We start from the raw sequence: 17,475 nt of genomic DNA, 5'->3' as shown, positions 1-17,475 counted from the left end.
ATTTATATGTTAGAGCACCTAGAGCCTCGTGTAGGCTCCTTTTTATTATTTAAATATAAAAAATAATTCTCTTCAGAACAGTTACAGCATGAGCAACAGCAGAAGACCCGTGCAGCTCCACTTAAGGCTCCCAGTCCTGATTTGGAGGGCCTGCATTTAAAGCAGTTATTAATGAGGTGGAAGAGTGTGGCCTTAGGTAGACAGTCATTTTGGATATGCAGGAGTCATTGTGAAGAAAATAGTTATGAAAGAGGTCTCCTGTCTGACAACAGCAGATTAAATAGCCCAAGTGGCTGGAGTAAGGGTTCCTTTTCTCCCTTTTCCTGATGGGAAATTGCTGGATTTTCCTAGTATTGTTTACATTGTTTGTATTTCTTAAGATATGAAAAAGGTCCCTAGAGCTTTTCAGAAACTGTTTTTTCTAAATGACTTCTAAACATTTAGATAAATAAAACTGACAAAGAGGATACCATATGACCTTGAATAGAGTGACAATGTTTCTAATATAAATCTTCTTACTGGGTGATTTTAATGTTGCTTGTAATATAGCCGTACTCATAGACTAGTAGGAGAAAAGGCCTGGCTACTTCTGGTGGATTGTTGGAATGAGAATATCCACTCTGACCTATTATAGCCAGGATAACTCCTTGAGTAGCTGAGATGATCCTAGTGGCCACTTGATGTCACCATTACTCTGAACACAGGAAGCTGATGCTTCTACTGGTCGGCACCTGGCAATGCTTTTCATACAGAGATTCGCTTTCAAAGCGGTGTGTAGAAATGCACACAGCAATCCTGTTACAGTAATACCTGAACTAAGAACTATCTCTAACAGACCGATCCATAGCAGCAATCACTTGAGGAATGAGGGGAACATGTCCCTACGATACCAAAATGTCAAGTGCCCTGTAAATGTCTGCTTCAGTCCACTGCAGGACTCATACATCACTGTTCTTACGTGGTTGCCCTGATGGACAACACTCCTCTTTTGTCCCCTTCTTCATCCTGGTCTTAAATTATCATTTAAATACCTCCGAAGGATAATACTATGATTCAGTTTGCCCTTAAGTTAAAGACCAAATTTATTAGGCAACAAATTTTGGGTGTTCTCTCAGAACTGATGTCAAAGTCCCCACAGAGGGTCGGGAGGGTCCAGCCTCTGGTTGGGAGCCCAAGCTGTTGCTGTTTTGCAATGTCCACACTGCTCTTTTTAGTGCACTAGCTCAAGTGGGCCTGGCACGTGTCTATCCATCCAGTCTGAGAGGCACGCTCCCAATTGTAGTGTAGACATACCTATTGAGGTCTGTGTCAAGATTCCCATTGACTTTAGAGGTTGATTTTACTCTCCTCCAGCTTTTACATGTGTGCGGTTCCTGTTGAAGTCAATGGGAGTGTCACGTGTAAAGACTGTGGAACTAGAAGTAACTGTGGAATTGCTGCATGCATTATGTGTTATGAATTCTTTTCTGTAGAAGTTATGAAATGTCAAACCTATTACTTACTATGTGTTCCTTTTGAGTCTTTTGTATTTTTCAAAAGCGCTCCACATCCATTTTCCTAAAGCAACGTGTCTTGCAGGATAAAGCCTCTTAAACAGTATGCTCAAAGTACTGTTGTTTGATCAAGTTGCCTCTCAAAAGCAAGTGCAACATATTTGTAAGCCCACTCTAGTTTAAAGACATCCATTTCCCAACAGGTTCACATTATGAGTTCTATTCATTTAAGATGTGAAAGATGCCTATCAAATGGTTGCCACCTTGCTTTATTTTTTTCCCTTTAATTTGATTGTAAAGTATTTTACACATCATTTGAAATGTGGTCAATATTTCCAACAGGCTGTACATAGAAGATCAAGCTTTCATGGTAGTTATGAATGGATCTTATTGTTATTAAGTATCAGAGGGGTAGCCTTGTTAGTCTATAGCCACAAAAACAATGAGGAGTCCGGTGGCACCTTAAAGATTAACAGATTTATTTCAGCATAAGCTTTTGTGAGGAAAAACCCACTTCTTCAGATGCATGCACCTGAAGAAGTGGGTTTTACCCAGTTACTGCAAAGCAAATTCTGCCACTGCCAATGTCTTAATTTAATAACATCCTAATTGATGGTGTCATTGACTGTAAAATGTGGAGAACTTAAATGTGCAGGAGTTTGCAAAAAACAAACAGACAAAGAAAGCCCCAATTAATAGAATCTTGATGAAACCTGCAAATCTCACCAAGGGTCATATCTCTTGTAGCCGATTGTGCTAAATTATGGAAAACTAAATCCTTTGTTCAGTTAATCCTTTCTTTACTCTCATAATTGTTTTAAAAACTGACACACCACTTTTTATTGTTGCATGTTGGATTGTTAGTTTCTATCAGAGATAGTTGAAAGTAATATTTTGTTACAAACTTAGCTCCTTTTTCTATTCATGAATTCTTAACAAACGGATCCTGATTTCTTTGAATGCATTTGTTATTCATAAGTATTCACTGACAGCTTGAAAAAAAATAACCTTTAGACTATAGCTTCATAGATTGTTCTATCTGCTCTTCATTTATGTTGCATGGTTGGTCAGTTACATCAGATGGCATTGTTTCTGTTCCCTAACTGAATGATTGGAGCTTTTAAAATAAGAAAATAACAGATGGCGAATAACAGACATCCATCATGAACTTTCAGATCAATAATCATTCATATTAAAATATGTAAAAGTTTCAGAAATTTTAATGAAGTCAGTGGTTGTCTGAATACTTGTTATGATGAAAAATAAGACTCCTACACAAAGAGTGAATAGAATAAGAGCTTGGATTTGCTAATCAGATAGTTCGGTATTCCAGTAACTCTCTGTGCTATGTGAACTGGATCCAAAACCCATTGAAATGAATAGGAGTCTTGATTAATGCCTTAATTGCCAACCTCCTCTGTGACAGAGTATGGCACTATCCTTTTAAGTGTGGAAATGCCAGTGGACATTGGAACTGTGAAGGTGCAATATTTATTACTAATGTAGCTGTTACAGACTCTCACTAGTAAAACCTTTTCGCTACATTGCATTTTATATTCTCTGGGTTCTGTGGGTTGAGATGCTGTCTCAGAGTTAATGCAGCAGAGAAAGGGACTGAATCCTCGCCTCAAATTAAAGATAACACGCAGGATACTTGTGCACCGAGGATTTTTCTGACTGTTACTGTTTGTGAGGGAAGTAGCATCATACCCACAGCTTCATTCCTACATTCATGTTGGGCCATGTGGATTTATCACTAGCCATACTTCAGACATGTATGTGTTTTCCCTTGTGCATTGCCTTGAGAGTCCTGGTGCAAAGATTATATACATGGCACATATGGAAGTGTAGCGTGTCTCTCTGAAGGTTCTGCAGTGCTTTGGCTACCAGCATAGTAGCAGTGCTGTTTCTACTATTTTGTCCTTGTTGAATAGGATGAAGAACTGATGTTTCTGGTGTATTGCTGATACTATCATAACATTTTGGAGAAGCAGTCTTAGCTATTTCTATGTCATATATTGGAATACAGACATCACTGTTGTACGCAAACTAATTTTTTAGCAAGGGATGTATTAGAATGAATGCAAAGGCCATCACAATAGCAGGTAGTTGAGATTAAATACAGATATTTTTGGATTCTGACATGTTTCTACTGCCTTTGACTTAGAAGCTAGTTAAATGATAGTATTGAAACCTTAGATGGTGTCCTCCTTAAAGTGTAATATTTTAAGAAAGATTAATAGGTCTCTGGAAATCAAGTTAAACAGTCAAACTGCTAGTTCTCGGGCACAGCAGGAGCAGTAATGTCCCCCAATAATTCCAAATCCCCTTTTCCCCCTTAATTTTGGATAAACACTAGTTTGAACTTCAAGGCTCTGATTATGACCTCCTTTACACAAATACAAATAATAAAGTCTACTATATCTCCATGGAAGCCAGTGGAGATACATGAGTGTAAAACCGTTTTGAGACCAGAATTGGGCACAGAACATAATTACTTTAAAAAAACGTATACACAGGTGATCTACTTCTCTGTATCATCCCGTTTGCTATGTCGTAGTGTGCTAATTAGACCTCCATCATGCTTCAGCTTTCTGTAACCTGAAGCCATTATTTCTTCAGGAAGCCATAGCAACTGCAAATGTCAACTTACGCTGGTCCACAAGAATGTAATTGTGTTATCTTGAGTAACATGGGAGATATAATATTGCCACTGGCTCCAAAATTATTTAATTTTGAGCATTCTTGGCTTTTTTTAGCATGTGCAACTTTTAATATGTTCTTTTGAGGATAAGGATATTTTATATCAGAAAGAATATTTCAAATCTGTCACTTCTTAAAGCACTGCTTGTCAGATCTTTTTATCCTCTAGTTTCTATTTTTCTGTCATTAGATCATCCAGTTCATTTTCCTGTCAGGACTGTTCCAGGCAGAATATTTGGTAGTGTTTCATCAAGTCTATTTTTAAAACTCCAAGCTTACAACGCTTCTCTTGGGGGACTTTTCCATAATCTAATATTGGTACATCCCTTTGTCATAAGGATTTCTCAAATGTTTTCCCTTTCTTAATTTTGTCCCATTGACCTTAGAGTTAGCCCTTTGAACAGACCTTTCCCATTGTTGGGTATGCATGATATGTGTGAATTGTGTCTCTACCTATACATTTCTCTTTCGTGTACCTGTGTGTGTGTGTGTTTGTGTGTGTGTGAGAGAGAGAGAGAGAAAGAGAGAAAAGAAATATACACACACACTCTGTGTACATATTTATAGGGAAGGATGCTAGAGCTGTCTATAACTAAGGTTGCCTGACAGTTCCCATTATATGGCCCTGTTTTTAGTTACTTATAAGGTTGGCAAACTTTAATCATTTGCCCTGAAATTTCGCATGCCAGGTGTTTGCTTCAAGCATTGTTTTTGCAAAAAATTCCAGCAATTTCAGAAAACAAGGTTAGGGAAAAATACATTGTTTTGCCCCCCGAGTAGGTCTTGACCCCATACTTGGAAGCAAGGGCTTGAAATTTGGCAGGTGGGTAGCCTTTGTGTCAGGGATGTGCTGTGTGCCATCTCTGAAAATATCCACCCAAATTTGGCCAAGTTATAAGCCTTTTTTAAAAATAGCAGATTGCACACGCTCAGGAGAAACATCTTTGATTTAGCATTAGAGTCCATCCTCCCTGAGCATGCTTGGCAATAGTAACTCAGGCACTCTAGTGCCAAGTGCCATAGGAAAACCCAAGAGGAAATTAATTATGATAATTCTCTTTTCAGAGCAGAGGCGCATAGTAAGTAAGGTTTGGAGCTGCACACTGAACAATGAGGAGAAAACAAAATATTAAATAGTTGCTCATTAAGTGAGCACCATCCATCCTATCTGCTGGATGAGGCAGGGGTCCTGTGGAAAAAATAGTGTGTGATTGTGTAATTAAAGACTGTACTATAATGCAAGAGTCATAATTAAAATTACACAGGTAACCTTAATTCTGCAATTTCCTAATCCTTGAGTGTTTTGACTTAGCACCTTTTAATAATAATCTTTTAATGTAATTTTTGTGTGTACACTATGTAATTATATTAAGTTGGAAAATCAAGTAAGTTTATGGTAATATTTTAAAATTGTAAAAAAGGTTATAACATAACTAAACCAGAAGGGATAATTTAGTGGCCTAAGTGTAACCCACTCACTAAGCATATCATGTCCCCCTTTACTGTCTGGTGCAAATAGATTTACACATGCAGCGCAAGAGGTAGAAGCCTGTGCTTTTGTTGGTGGTGGTCCTAGTTCAGTACACCAGCACATGTTTGGGAGGGACAACAATGATGCTGATGTCACAGTACATAGAGGTCGTAAATCTTGTAACAGATCACTTCTGTCTAATGATACAGTATTTTATTTCTCATTTGTGTCTGTGTTTGTCCTAAAGATGTTCCATACAATATCAAAAATGTCTGCCTCAGAACTAAATTTCTAGTTACATCAACCTTGCTTTGCTGTCACAGACTTTCCTACTCTGTCTTGCTGTGCTGAATCGGAATCATCGGGGCACAGCACAGATGAGAGAAGAGTATAAGAAGTTGGTGAGGATTTTTAATTGAGAAGGGTTTTTTTTCATCCTTTTCTAGTAAGGAATGATACACACAAAGTGCATGCAGTGCTCATCTAAAGCTCCATATAGAGGCTTTCATGAGCTCAATAAAATTAGCTGAAATTTTCTTCCACAATGTCACCAGAACACCAGTATGGAGTTAAAATTTTATTAAATAGACTTGGCAGTTCATTAGTCCTTAGCTGTTCAGTTTTGTGTTTATCCATCTTTTTTTTTTTTTTTTTAAATCTCTAATGAACCTTTACACTATAAGGAAACCTGCATGTTCTTCATGCTTTGGATGTACTGGAGAATCTCTTCTTTCAGCAGTGTACATGAAATTTATGTGAGTCTTTCCCATTCACAGTTAAAATCTGAGTTACATGTGCATACCCCATGCATAGATGGGATAGACTCCAGGGAATTCAAATAAGAAGCATGTATGCATGTTTTCACTTGCAACAGGGATGATCTATTCTTCTTTGATTGACACCTGCGTAAATGAAGAGTAACACCATTTTGGGAAATGGAATTACACCAGCACAAAACTAGAGTAGGCAAGAACGGCATCAGACCTGGGTTTCAATTTGATTTTTCAATGTCAACACACTAATTTTGCTGTGGCTATGTTGTGCTTTGCAGCTGTCACTGAAACAATAGGAGCAAATAAAATTTTTGTTAGTTTGTTTTTCTTCCTTTTTTTTTTTTTTTTTTTTTTAAAGAATAGTAATGCTCCATCCAGTATTTGAGGAACTGGCAGCAGTCTTTGGCCAGGCCTGCACTAGAAACTTTTGCCAGTATAATAATGATGGGTAGGAATGTGATTCTTTATGACTTTCTTATACTGGCAAAAAGCCCTAGTGTAGATGCACTTTATACTGGAAAAAAGTCTCTTTGCCAGTATGACGTAGTTCATTCAGGTGACTGGCATAAACTATACTGGCACATGAACTCTTTTTCTGGTATAAGCTGCATCTTCCCTAGGGTGATTTGCCAGTATAGCTATACCAGCAAAAACATTCTAGTGTAGACTAAGCCTTTGTGACAGATGAAAAATGTTCTGCATCAAATGGGATCTTAAATGGATTTTACTTAAAATACCAAGAGAATGTTAGTAGTTCCCTTTCTAGACTTAATCTTCTTTATTAGTCCCCAAAGAATGACATGATATTAGAAGTAGAAGATAATTGTTTTTAAAACCTTTTACATATGAACCTTTTGTATTTTGCTGGTTGCCATTTCTTATACTTTTAAGTGCTGCTTCAGATGCACTGAAATATGTTGTACAGCCGGCTACTTTATAATTTTCTGTGTTGTTGAAGGCACAATAACCTGTCCCAAAAACTAAGCTACGTTGCTTCTCAAAGCCTCATTGTTTAAACTGCTTTTAAAACCACTCCTTCCTAAGACTTTGTACTTGACTCAGACTCAAAGGCTGCCTGGTAACTAATGCTACACTCTAAATTTAGTAAAGAAAGCTATAAAGAATTGTTCCCAGGGAGCCACAGCCTGCAGGTAGAGACTAAGGAGAACATGATAAATGTCTATCAGGGATGGTCTAGACAGTATTTGGTCCTGCCATGCGGGCAGGGGACTGGACTCGATGACCTCTCGAGGTCCCTTCCAGTCCTATAATCTATGAATCTATGATCTTGCTGAGATATGATGGCTGAAAGACGGTTAAATATTAGTATGATAACATGAAGAGCAATCCATCCATTTCTAGTGCTGTGAGTCCTTTAAGTAAGAGAGAGAGAGAGAGAGAGAGTGTGTGTGTGTGTACAAATCCTGTCATTGAAATACTTATGACAGTAGTCAAAGATATTTCTCTATGAAGGAATCATTCTGTTATTACTTTATAATATAGGATTAAAAGATTTTAGGTTCCAATCCTGCAGTGTAACCTGCATGGATGGATTCCTGACTCTTCCTGAAGCCTCATTTAAGTCAATGGGGCTCTGCACAGAGGTCTGTCCACATGGATGCATACTAATTACATATGAATGTTACACTTTCAGATCAGAGTGCTGTTTTAAATTGGAGCATTTTATTAAAGTTTTTTGTCCGAATCCAACAAACACTTACAAGAAGGGTTGCATAAAACCCAGTGCTGGAGCATCTTTCATGAGCACCAATCTCTTCTGAGACTACACTCTGTTCCCCAGAGCAATATCCCTTTGATCTCTTCAGCACAATTTCAAACCTTAAAGAAACCATGTGCATGAAAATATAACCCTGGCTTTCTATCCTGATCTTATATCAGAATAAGTTACAATTACACTAATATATAGAGAGGCCACACAAAGAACCATCATAGCCTGTTTCTACCCACATTTAAAATTGTAAAGAGTGATATAGTTAAACCAAGGCCCTAATTCAGCAAATTGCTTACACATGTACCTGACTTTAAGCACATGAATAATAGTCCCATTGACTTCAGTAGGATTACCTTCCTGAAGCAGGGCCTTAGCATTACAGTGCACAGAAATCGCCAGCTATCAGCAAGACATTTAAATCCTATGTCACTTAGAATAGTTAGTAGAATGAGTCAAAGAATAGCCTTGGGTGATCTTGAAGAATTTAAAAAAGCATTTTATACTAGGCTTAGAAATAAGATACCAGTAGAAAATATAGGGTGAGATCTTGTGCTGTGCCTCTAAGAAACAAAGCACAGAACTCACAGCCTGGGGGTGATGAGTGGGGACTAAGGTGGCTTTAAGCTGATTTTTGTGACCTCCTGATCTTAAACCCATCATCAACTTTCAGCCTACACTTCAGGGCTTACTTGACTAGGAATGGATTTAAGCAGGTGCTTAGGCACTTTTCTAAACAGAGGGCCCAACTTTGTATAGCTGTGTCAACATTGCATTATGGGTGATCTTGCTGCTATTAACAGGTCCTATTAATTGGTGCCCAACCCTACCCTTTTCAGATGTAAGAGAGCTGGATGAGGGCTAACAATTATTAACAGAGCACAGTTCCCTTTTGAGGCACACTCTTAGGAGCTGCCTATTTTATTTATCTAGCAGCGATGAATGTGATATACCTCTCCCAGTGGCACATAAGGCAGAGGATGCAGTTTTTCTTAAGCAGTTTTCTTGTCATACAGCTAAGCATTTCTACCTAATTACAAGCTGTGAGTTGCTGAGCTGGAACTCAAAAGCCACCCAGTATAAAAACTAAAGCAACCACCGGTGCATGACCTGGCAACAGTGCGGGGCCCAGGCTGTGGGTTAGTGCGTGTTGATGTAGGATTTTAAAAAAAGAACCATGTGCATTTCTCTCTATATTAAATTTGTTTTTACAGCACTGGAATTGTACACAGGATTTTATAAAACCTGGTTTGGAAGGTTGCAGGTGTAAAACCACCAATGGGAAGACTAGCACAGCTTCACTGCAATCAGCTCTTTGATTGCTGGCTTTGTTTCAGATAGCCAGAAATATTAATAAGTTACTCATGGTGCTTTGCTTAGTCTCACATGGTCTGTTCATAAATATAAGTATTCCCAAAGATTAGAAGTGAACATGATTATTAATTTGAGGGTTTTTTTTAAATTAGTAAGACTCTAGCATGTTTACAAAACTGTCTGTATTTGCCTGTTACCTGTATGGAGTTCATTAATTAATTAAATAATACATGACATTGCAGCAGTGAATCTCCACATTTGCAAATAAAAGCTCTGATTAAAAAAAATATTTTAAAAATTGAATGTGCTGCAAGACTTAGTTCCAAACAGTTTAGGAATAGTTCATGACTGACCAATCCTGTGTAACGTGCTCAAATTCTGGTCCCAGTGTTGCATTCTTTAAGCCTAAAAAATTAGAATAGATGATTTGGCTGCGTGGGGACTGAGCCTTGTATTTGAAATATGATCAAGTGTTATGATAGCTTTCAGAGTAGCAGCCGTGTTAGTCTGTATCCGCAAAAAGAAGAACAGGAGTACTTGTGGCACCTTAGAGACTAACAAATTTATTAGAGCATAAGCTTTCGTGGACTACAGCCCACTTCTTCGGATGCATATCCGAAGAAGTGGGCTGTAGTCCACGAAAGCAGGAAGTGGGCTGTAGTCCACGAAAGCTTATGCTCTAATAAATTTGTTAGTCTCTAAGGTGCCACAAGTACTCCTGTTCTTCTTTTTGTTATGATAGCACTGCTCATAGTGTCAGTGAGAAGATAAAACTCTCTAATACTGATTTCTCTCTTGCCGGTGCCAGAGCATCTGCTAATGCCTACAAGTCCTTTAATAAGCAGTGAGTCTTGATGTTTTGACCCGTGACTTCCTTTCACACATAGTAAAGATAACCATCCTCTAATTATTCCATACTCCTGGGAATTTTTAGAAGACTAGTAGTTTTCTCCCTGATGTATGTGTTTGCAATCTGCATACCAATATTGCAGTAGAGTGGTCCTCCTGCACTGACTAGCAGACAGTTATTCTGTTGAGTGATGGAATATATTTTCTAATAATACTTTCCATAAGAGTGCATTTATTTCAAATATTTTTCATTTATACATTGGCTGTTGAAAATAGATCACTCCCCTGCCCCCCAACACACGCACTGTTTTAATATAATGCAGTAAGAAAGGACTAAATAAATGAAAGTTAACAGAAATGATGGAAATGATGCTGTAGTCACTTGTGGAGTGCTACATCTTTAAATGTGAAGTGAAGACCAGCTGTTACTTCAACAGGATGAAAATTAGTTTCAGAATAACATCTATGAAATTGTAAGGAAATTAATTCTCCGTACCTTGCACAAAATGACCTAATGAGTAGAGCTGGGTGAAATTTTTCATCGAAAACTATTTTTTTGTGAAAAATGCAGATTCAGGAACACAAAAATATTTTGCAGTTTTTAATTGGTTTTTGTCAACTTGTTTGTGTTGGAGGGCAAGGGGGGAAAAACATTTTGACATTTTTGAAATGAAGCATTTCAATTTTTCAGTTCAAAATGACTTTGTTTTTATATTGCTTTCAGTTTAATTTTAAAAAAATTGAAATTGCAACACAGCATTTTGTTCTACCCATATATGTATATATATATTTACTTTTCGATTAGCTAAATTTTTTGGGGGGAAATGGTTTTGGTTAGACTTGAAAATCAAAAAATTTTATGGAATTGCCAGTAAATAAAAAAAATGCATTGTTCACACAGCGCTACTAGTGAGTAAAATGTCTAGGAATCTGGGTGCTGCTGTTAATGTTGTTGCATTTTGCATCCATCTTTGTATCGTACTTCTGTAGAGCCTAATCCAAACCCTGCTGAAGTCAGTAGAAAGACTTCCATTGAATTTAAGTTTTGATTGAAAATTGTAATGTCACTGTCTCCAAAGTCTTGATATCCTTATGCTGGCAATTGTCTTTATAGAAATTAACATTTTGGAAAGCTCAGGCTGAAGACAAGAGTCAGAGAACCAGGGCACCAGCAAGGGGAATATTGAGTCTACAAAAGAGAGTCTCTAATTTCAGCTGCTGTATCCAGTGCCCTAGGGGACTGTGGCAGAAGAGGAGCAGCAATTGCATGAAAGTCCTGCTCAGTCCCTGCATCATGGGACTAGAGCATGCTCAGTACATATGGAATATTTAGAGAATTTTGCTGCCAAACTAACAAATCTCTATTGAGCACGTGCAAACTGAGATTTCCAGAATACTTGCCTCTTTTTGTTTTGTTTTCTGAAAAAGAATTTTTTTCTCTGGTTCCAGAGAAGAACTTGAACAATTCCAAAGTGGTTTCAAGAAATTCACTGGGATGAAGTGAGAAACTTGAGATATAAAGACATTTACAAAAAAACCCAAAACAAACAAAAAATGAGAGAGAGAGAGAGAGAGAGAGAGAGAGAGAGAGAGAGAAAATGTTTTGAGTTGGTAAGAGGAGCCTGGATTTGGATAGTGTAAATCATGAGAGAAGGGAATGGAAAGAGAATGTGAATTTGAAGTATTCTAGGGCCTGACTCAAAAGCCCATTGAAATCAATGGAAAGGTTCACAGGTCCTTAATGCCAAGAATGTTTCTTAACACATACACAAGAGGAAAACAACCGATTGCTCAATTTCCCTGTAGAAAGGGCCAAAAATCTTTAGCCTACAGGGAAAAACAGTAGACTTGGCAGATCTGTATGAACTACAAAGTCGATGTGCATTAAAATGCATTGTTAGAAGGTGAGGCACCTTTATTATTGCTTTAGATAAGGACTGTGTCTGTCTGTCTTTTCTCCTTTTTGTAAATAAAAAGTAAAATTCCTCTATAGAGGAAACAAAGGAAGATCAATGTCTTGTTCAGTAAAAATAGATTTTTATTGTATTGTGCTAGCCTGAAATTTATTATAAGGACTGAATTAATTCTCATGTTATAGCTTTTCACAATAATAGTTTTAAAAGACTTATTTGGAGAAAAAAGTGAAAAACTGAAAAGCTATGGAATATAGATTTACTAAAGGCAAATAAGACTCCCTAGGCTGGCAGAACATTAATAATAATAATCTACAAAAGTAATTAGGTTTTTTTTGCCTTTGCATAGTACCTTGGCACTGTGGAAAAAATGTACAAGAAATCTGAGGCACTAATCAAGAGTCAGATTTTTATATATCACTTTCACCGACTAAATGTAACTTTAGAAAAAATTTTATGTTACTGTTTTACCTTTTACAATGTTTTGGGAAGTCATGATGGGCTCTAAATGGAAATAAGACCGGTTTTTGACTATTAAAAATGAAGAAACTGTCTGCTTCTAGCTGCCCACAAAGCAAAACAGCCAGTTACAATAGCTGTTTGCTTTGTAGGGTCTTCTTTTGTTTTATAAAGGTTTGTTATTCCATTAACAAGTGTATTCTTAGCCATTTTAATTGGTGTAAAGGAGACTATCTCATTTCATTATCCAATAAAACAAATAGACAACTGCTCATTCCATCTCAGTTTACGTCTACACTGCAAGCTAGGGGTTGTGATTTCCCCTGCTCATGTACACACCCTCAGCTAGCGCTCATTGAGTTAGCACAAGTATAAGTAACAGTATAGCTGTGGTTGCACTGGTAGCAGCGGTAAAGGGGACTACAAACCTGCCCGAAACTGGTGGGTATGTACTCGGCAGGGCTCAGCTCTGCCTCTGCTGCTGCTTTTCCCTGTACTTCACTGCTCTGTCTACTCATGCTAGTTCAATGAGATCTTGCGCTAGTATATGGACGTGGGCAGGGGAATCCCATCTCTAGGTCATAGTGTAGAGCTAGCCCTAGATGGCTAGCAACTCCTGATGCTTCTAATGTAAACAAAAAGCTTCACCCTCGAATTCCTTTCTTCCTGAATGCTTGAGAGGAAAAAAATGGGCCTTGCAGCATTTATAGTGGTGGGGGGGGGGGGGTCCTGTTATAGCAAAATACTGAGAGACGAAGAGTTGAGAGTAGAGCTTGTGGGAAAATCCTTTTTTTCTGCTTGCGGAAAATTTTGACTTTTAAGTGGAAAATCCCAAACTGAACATTTTGATTCAGAAATGCCACTGGTATGCCTCAAGAGAATTGTTGTTTGGGTGTCCCATATTATCATTCTCCTCTAGGGGCTGGGCTCCCTGCCTGGGTTATGTCTCTCCAGATGCACCAGTCTCTCCTCCTGCTAGACCCATGGCCACAATGCATTATGGGAGATGCTGTCCTTCTGAGGAACCTGGCCCATACAGGAGAATGCACTCATGAGGCGCCCAAACTACAGCAACGGTGACAGCAATCCAAATCAAAACATTTTTTTTTGGGGGGGGGAAGCAGGGACGGGTGTTCAGTTTTTGATAAAATGTCAAAATTTTCCACCGAAAGCAGTCACTTCACACTAAAAAATTTGTTTTGTTGAAAACCTAATTTTCCATTCAGAAAGATAGAAAAATGGCAGTGGGCTCTTGTTGAAAGATGTGGGCTCTGATTGTGCTGGAGAAATCATGTCCAGAGTACTTGGAGAGGTGCCGTGAGGGCTTGATGATGCAAGGTGCTGAGCCCTCTGCTCCAATCCAGTAAAGCCTGTGAAAACACATGCTTGAGCTCAGGTAGCCCCACTGAAGTCTGAGAAATCTGCTCAGCACCTTTCCAGGTCAAGTCTCTAATTAGAATGAATGAAATGAAACCACTAGTGATAGGCAGAGTGAAACCACACTTTATGATCATCTTAAAAAGAGACCACTGCTAAGATTGTTACCCCAAAGTTAATTATAGAATTAGAACATAAGACGTTTTAGGAGCAGAAAGCTACCAAAAGGCCATTTTGCTTTTCTGAGTTAATGTTAATCCTGTTTTCTTGCTTTTTTCACCATAATCCTACATATTTCCATTCTTTCTTCAAAGGCAAACCCAGGTTTCCCTTGATACATTTTCTATAAGCTGCCTTCCCCAGAAACCCTTCTTTTGAAGTACTTTTCCCTGGGTTCCCAATCTGCTTCTAGTTTTAAATAATGGCAAAATTCAGTGTTCTGATCAAATGTCAGTGACTTTCAAAGATTATTATGGAAGAGAAATTAAATCTAAAATCCACTAAGGCAGTAACTTTTAATGATGTCTCCCAGGTAACTACATACATTATACCATTGCTGCTGATTTTCTCCTTGACTGAATGTCAGTATGTTACATATATCTTTGGATATATCCTATCTCCTAGAACTGGAAGGGACCTTGAAAGGTCATCGAGTCCAGCCCCCTGCCTTCACTAGCAGGACCAAGTACTGATTTTGCCCCAGATCCCTAAGTGGCCCCCTCAAGGATTGAACTCACAACCCTGGGTTTAGCAGGTCAATGCTCAAACCACTGAGCTATCCCTCCCCCCTAGACAAAGAGTCTAATATTGAACCCAGAGGACCTGAGTTTGGTATGCAAGGTTTCCACTTTCTTTTAAAATTATATTTCTAGGAAATGTTATGGACAACAGCATGAATTCCTGATTATATTGATAGAAATTAGTGATGTGAAGGCTTTCTAGGCCCTCTTGTCTAGCTCCTTGCCAATATAGAACTCTTCCATACAGCAGTCCCTGTGCAGATTGTTTTCTCAAATGCCTTATCATGTCCAGGCTTAAGTGATCCTACTGATAGGACACTTTTCTTGTGACATTATTCCAGTCTGATAGATTTCATTCTAAGGCTTTCTCCCTCCCCAATACCCAGTTTACATTTTCCTTTGCTAAATTTCATTCCATTATGACTAGTTATCCCCTCCCATTTCCTCAGACGAATTTAGATAATTCTGCCCTTGCATTGCTGCTCAAATAGAAATATAAAAATTGCCAGACTTGATCAGACCTGAGATCCACCTGGTCCAATACCATGCCTCTGACAGCGGCCAGCACCAGATGCTTCGGAAGGTGTAGGAACTATGCAATAGGCAGATGTGGGATAATCTGACCACCACGTAGTCTCATACTGGTTTCTAATAGTTAGAGATTGGCTTAGTGCCTGAAGCATGAGATTTAATAGTTCTTACCCCGAAATGTTTATTAACATTAATGATGGTAACTCTGAATATTCTACTTCTTATCCATATAAACGCCCAATCCCTTTTTGAACCTTGCTAAGGTCCTGGCTTCAGTGATTTCCTGTGGCAATGAGATCCCCATTGATAACATGGAGGTGCTCAGATAGTACAGTGATGAGTATCATATAAGTACCTAGACAAATAAATACCTAGACTGGTGATGGAAGGAAAACATTTCTTTATTCATGATCTTTTAGTTTTTCTTCAAGTGCAGTGTAATAGAGGAATCTTCCATTTTGTGTGATCTTATTCCTGTTTTATTGTTTACTGTCAAGTAATCTTTAAAGAATTTCACTGAAACTACAGTAAAAATGCCTTTAAAATAACGTAACAAATATATTTTAATAGCTGCAATGTTTAATAGTCACAGACTGTCAGTTCATAATGGCTTATGTAATACAGTATGAAATTATGAGCCTTATTACTAGGGAAAGTCCAAGATAAAGTAGCATGTGATCATTTTTCTAACTCTTGGTGAATATCATGCATGCATAATGCTGTTTAAATGTAATAAAATCATAATGTTAGAATTAAGGTACATTTCTTCTTCACTCTGCCAACAAGTTATAAATAAACTTGGAAGTGCAGGTTAGATTAAAAGGTTTTCAGTTACTTTGCTGCTCTGTTTTCCCCCCTCAGTTTTAAAAAGAGACAAATAGAAAAATATAATCCCTTACACATTTTACTGTATTTTAAAAAAGAGAGCAAGGAAATGACTGAAAAAAATCAAAACAGGTTCTATTGAGTTGCAGAGAGAAATGCTATTTTATTGATAATTTCATTTTTCCCTTTAACAATTTTAGGTTAAAGAGAGAGAGAGAATAGTGATCCTGTATTCCTACCGTTTGAACCATTTCTTTTAGAAAATAATGTTTTCTAAAAGCAAAAATATCTACAATATTAAATAATATCCTGTATTTCTAATATCCTGTAATTCAAAAATCCACTTTCTTATTAGTGCTGTGCTCTTGTGCTAGAGCTAGATAATTATAATAAATAATATTTCATAGAACATAGCCAGATCATGACTCCAACGTAAGTGAAGAGAAGGGTAAGGATTATGATGAATTGTGTATGTGTGCCCTCTACTGGATGGAATTAGAACTGCTCAACTATATATGGAGAGCCAATACTGCTAAGGCAAAATTTCCTTTTAGTTAAAATAGAGGCTGAGGAGGGTGAAATCTGGACCCGATTGAAGTCAATGAGCATGTTGGTGTTTTGAAGCAGGAGGATCTAAGTAAGGTGCACTCCTAGGGCCAATGAAGTTCGGAATGGTCACGGTGTGCATCATGGTGGCAACCATGAAATTCTGGCCACCCACCAATTTGCTACAGTATTATCTTGATTTTACACATGGCATAGAGATTGAGATTGAGTCCGGTGTCTAAGTTCAAGTAAGAAGTACCCCATTCTGAGCCCCATGCTCTGATTACTAGAAATAAAGAAAATGCATTGGAGAAGTAGAATTTTTCCTAAATATAATTTTTGTCATTTCTATGAGGTGTTGAATGTGTTGTAGCCAGTCTGAATGATTTTTAAACAAGTAGATAGGACTAAGATGCCTTGAGCAGCCATCTGTAACTATATAACCACTGTAATACTGTACTGCTTCCTAAAGCCGACAAGTGATATGGTGCTTGGGTTTCATTCTGGCCATTTTTACTTGGTTAATATTGAGTCATTTTGGTTGTGGTTTGCAATATTAAAGGAAAGTAAAAGCATGCCATATACTTAATCTATCCCAAGCCTTTTCCCAGCTCCCCTCCCCACTCCTCTTGTTCACGGATGCTCAGTTGATTTTTTTTATATTCCCTCTTCCTCTTTTTTCCCCCCCTCCTCTTCTCCCCACACACAGAGGCTGTGCTCAAATCACTGGCTAAACTGAAATGGAAGAAATA

General features: G+C 37.9%; 1 protein-coding gene across 3 annotated transcripts in view; it reads left to right on the top strand.

The window, feature by feature from the left end:
- SLC2A9 (solute carrier family 2 member 9) overlaps positions 1-17,475 on the top strand; it is a 163,828-nt gene that overhangs the window by 39,008 nt on the left and 107,345 nt on the right. The gene's annotated exons all lie outside the window — the stretch shown is intronic.

Source organism: Malaclemys terrapin, chromosome 5, assembly GCF_027887155.1.
Source record: "Malaclemys terrapin pileata isolate rMalTer1 chromosome 5, rMalTer1.hap1, whole genome shotgun sequence".
NCBI classification, from domain to species: Eukaryota; Metazoa; Chordata; order Testudines; family Emydidae; genus Malaclemys; species Malaclemys terrapin.
This window is presented reverse-complemented; position numbering and strand designations above follow the sequence as displayed.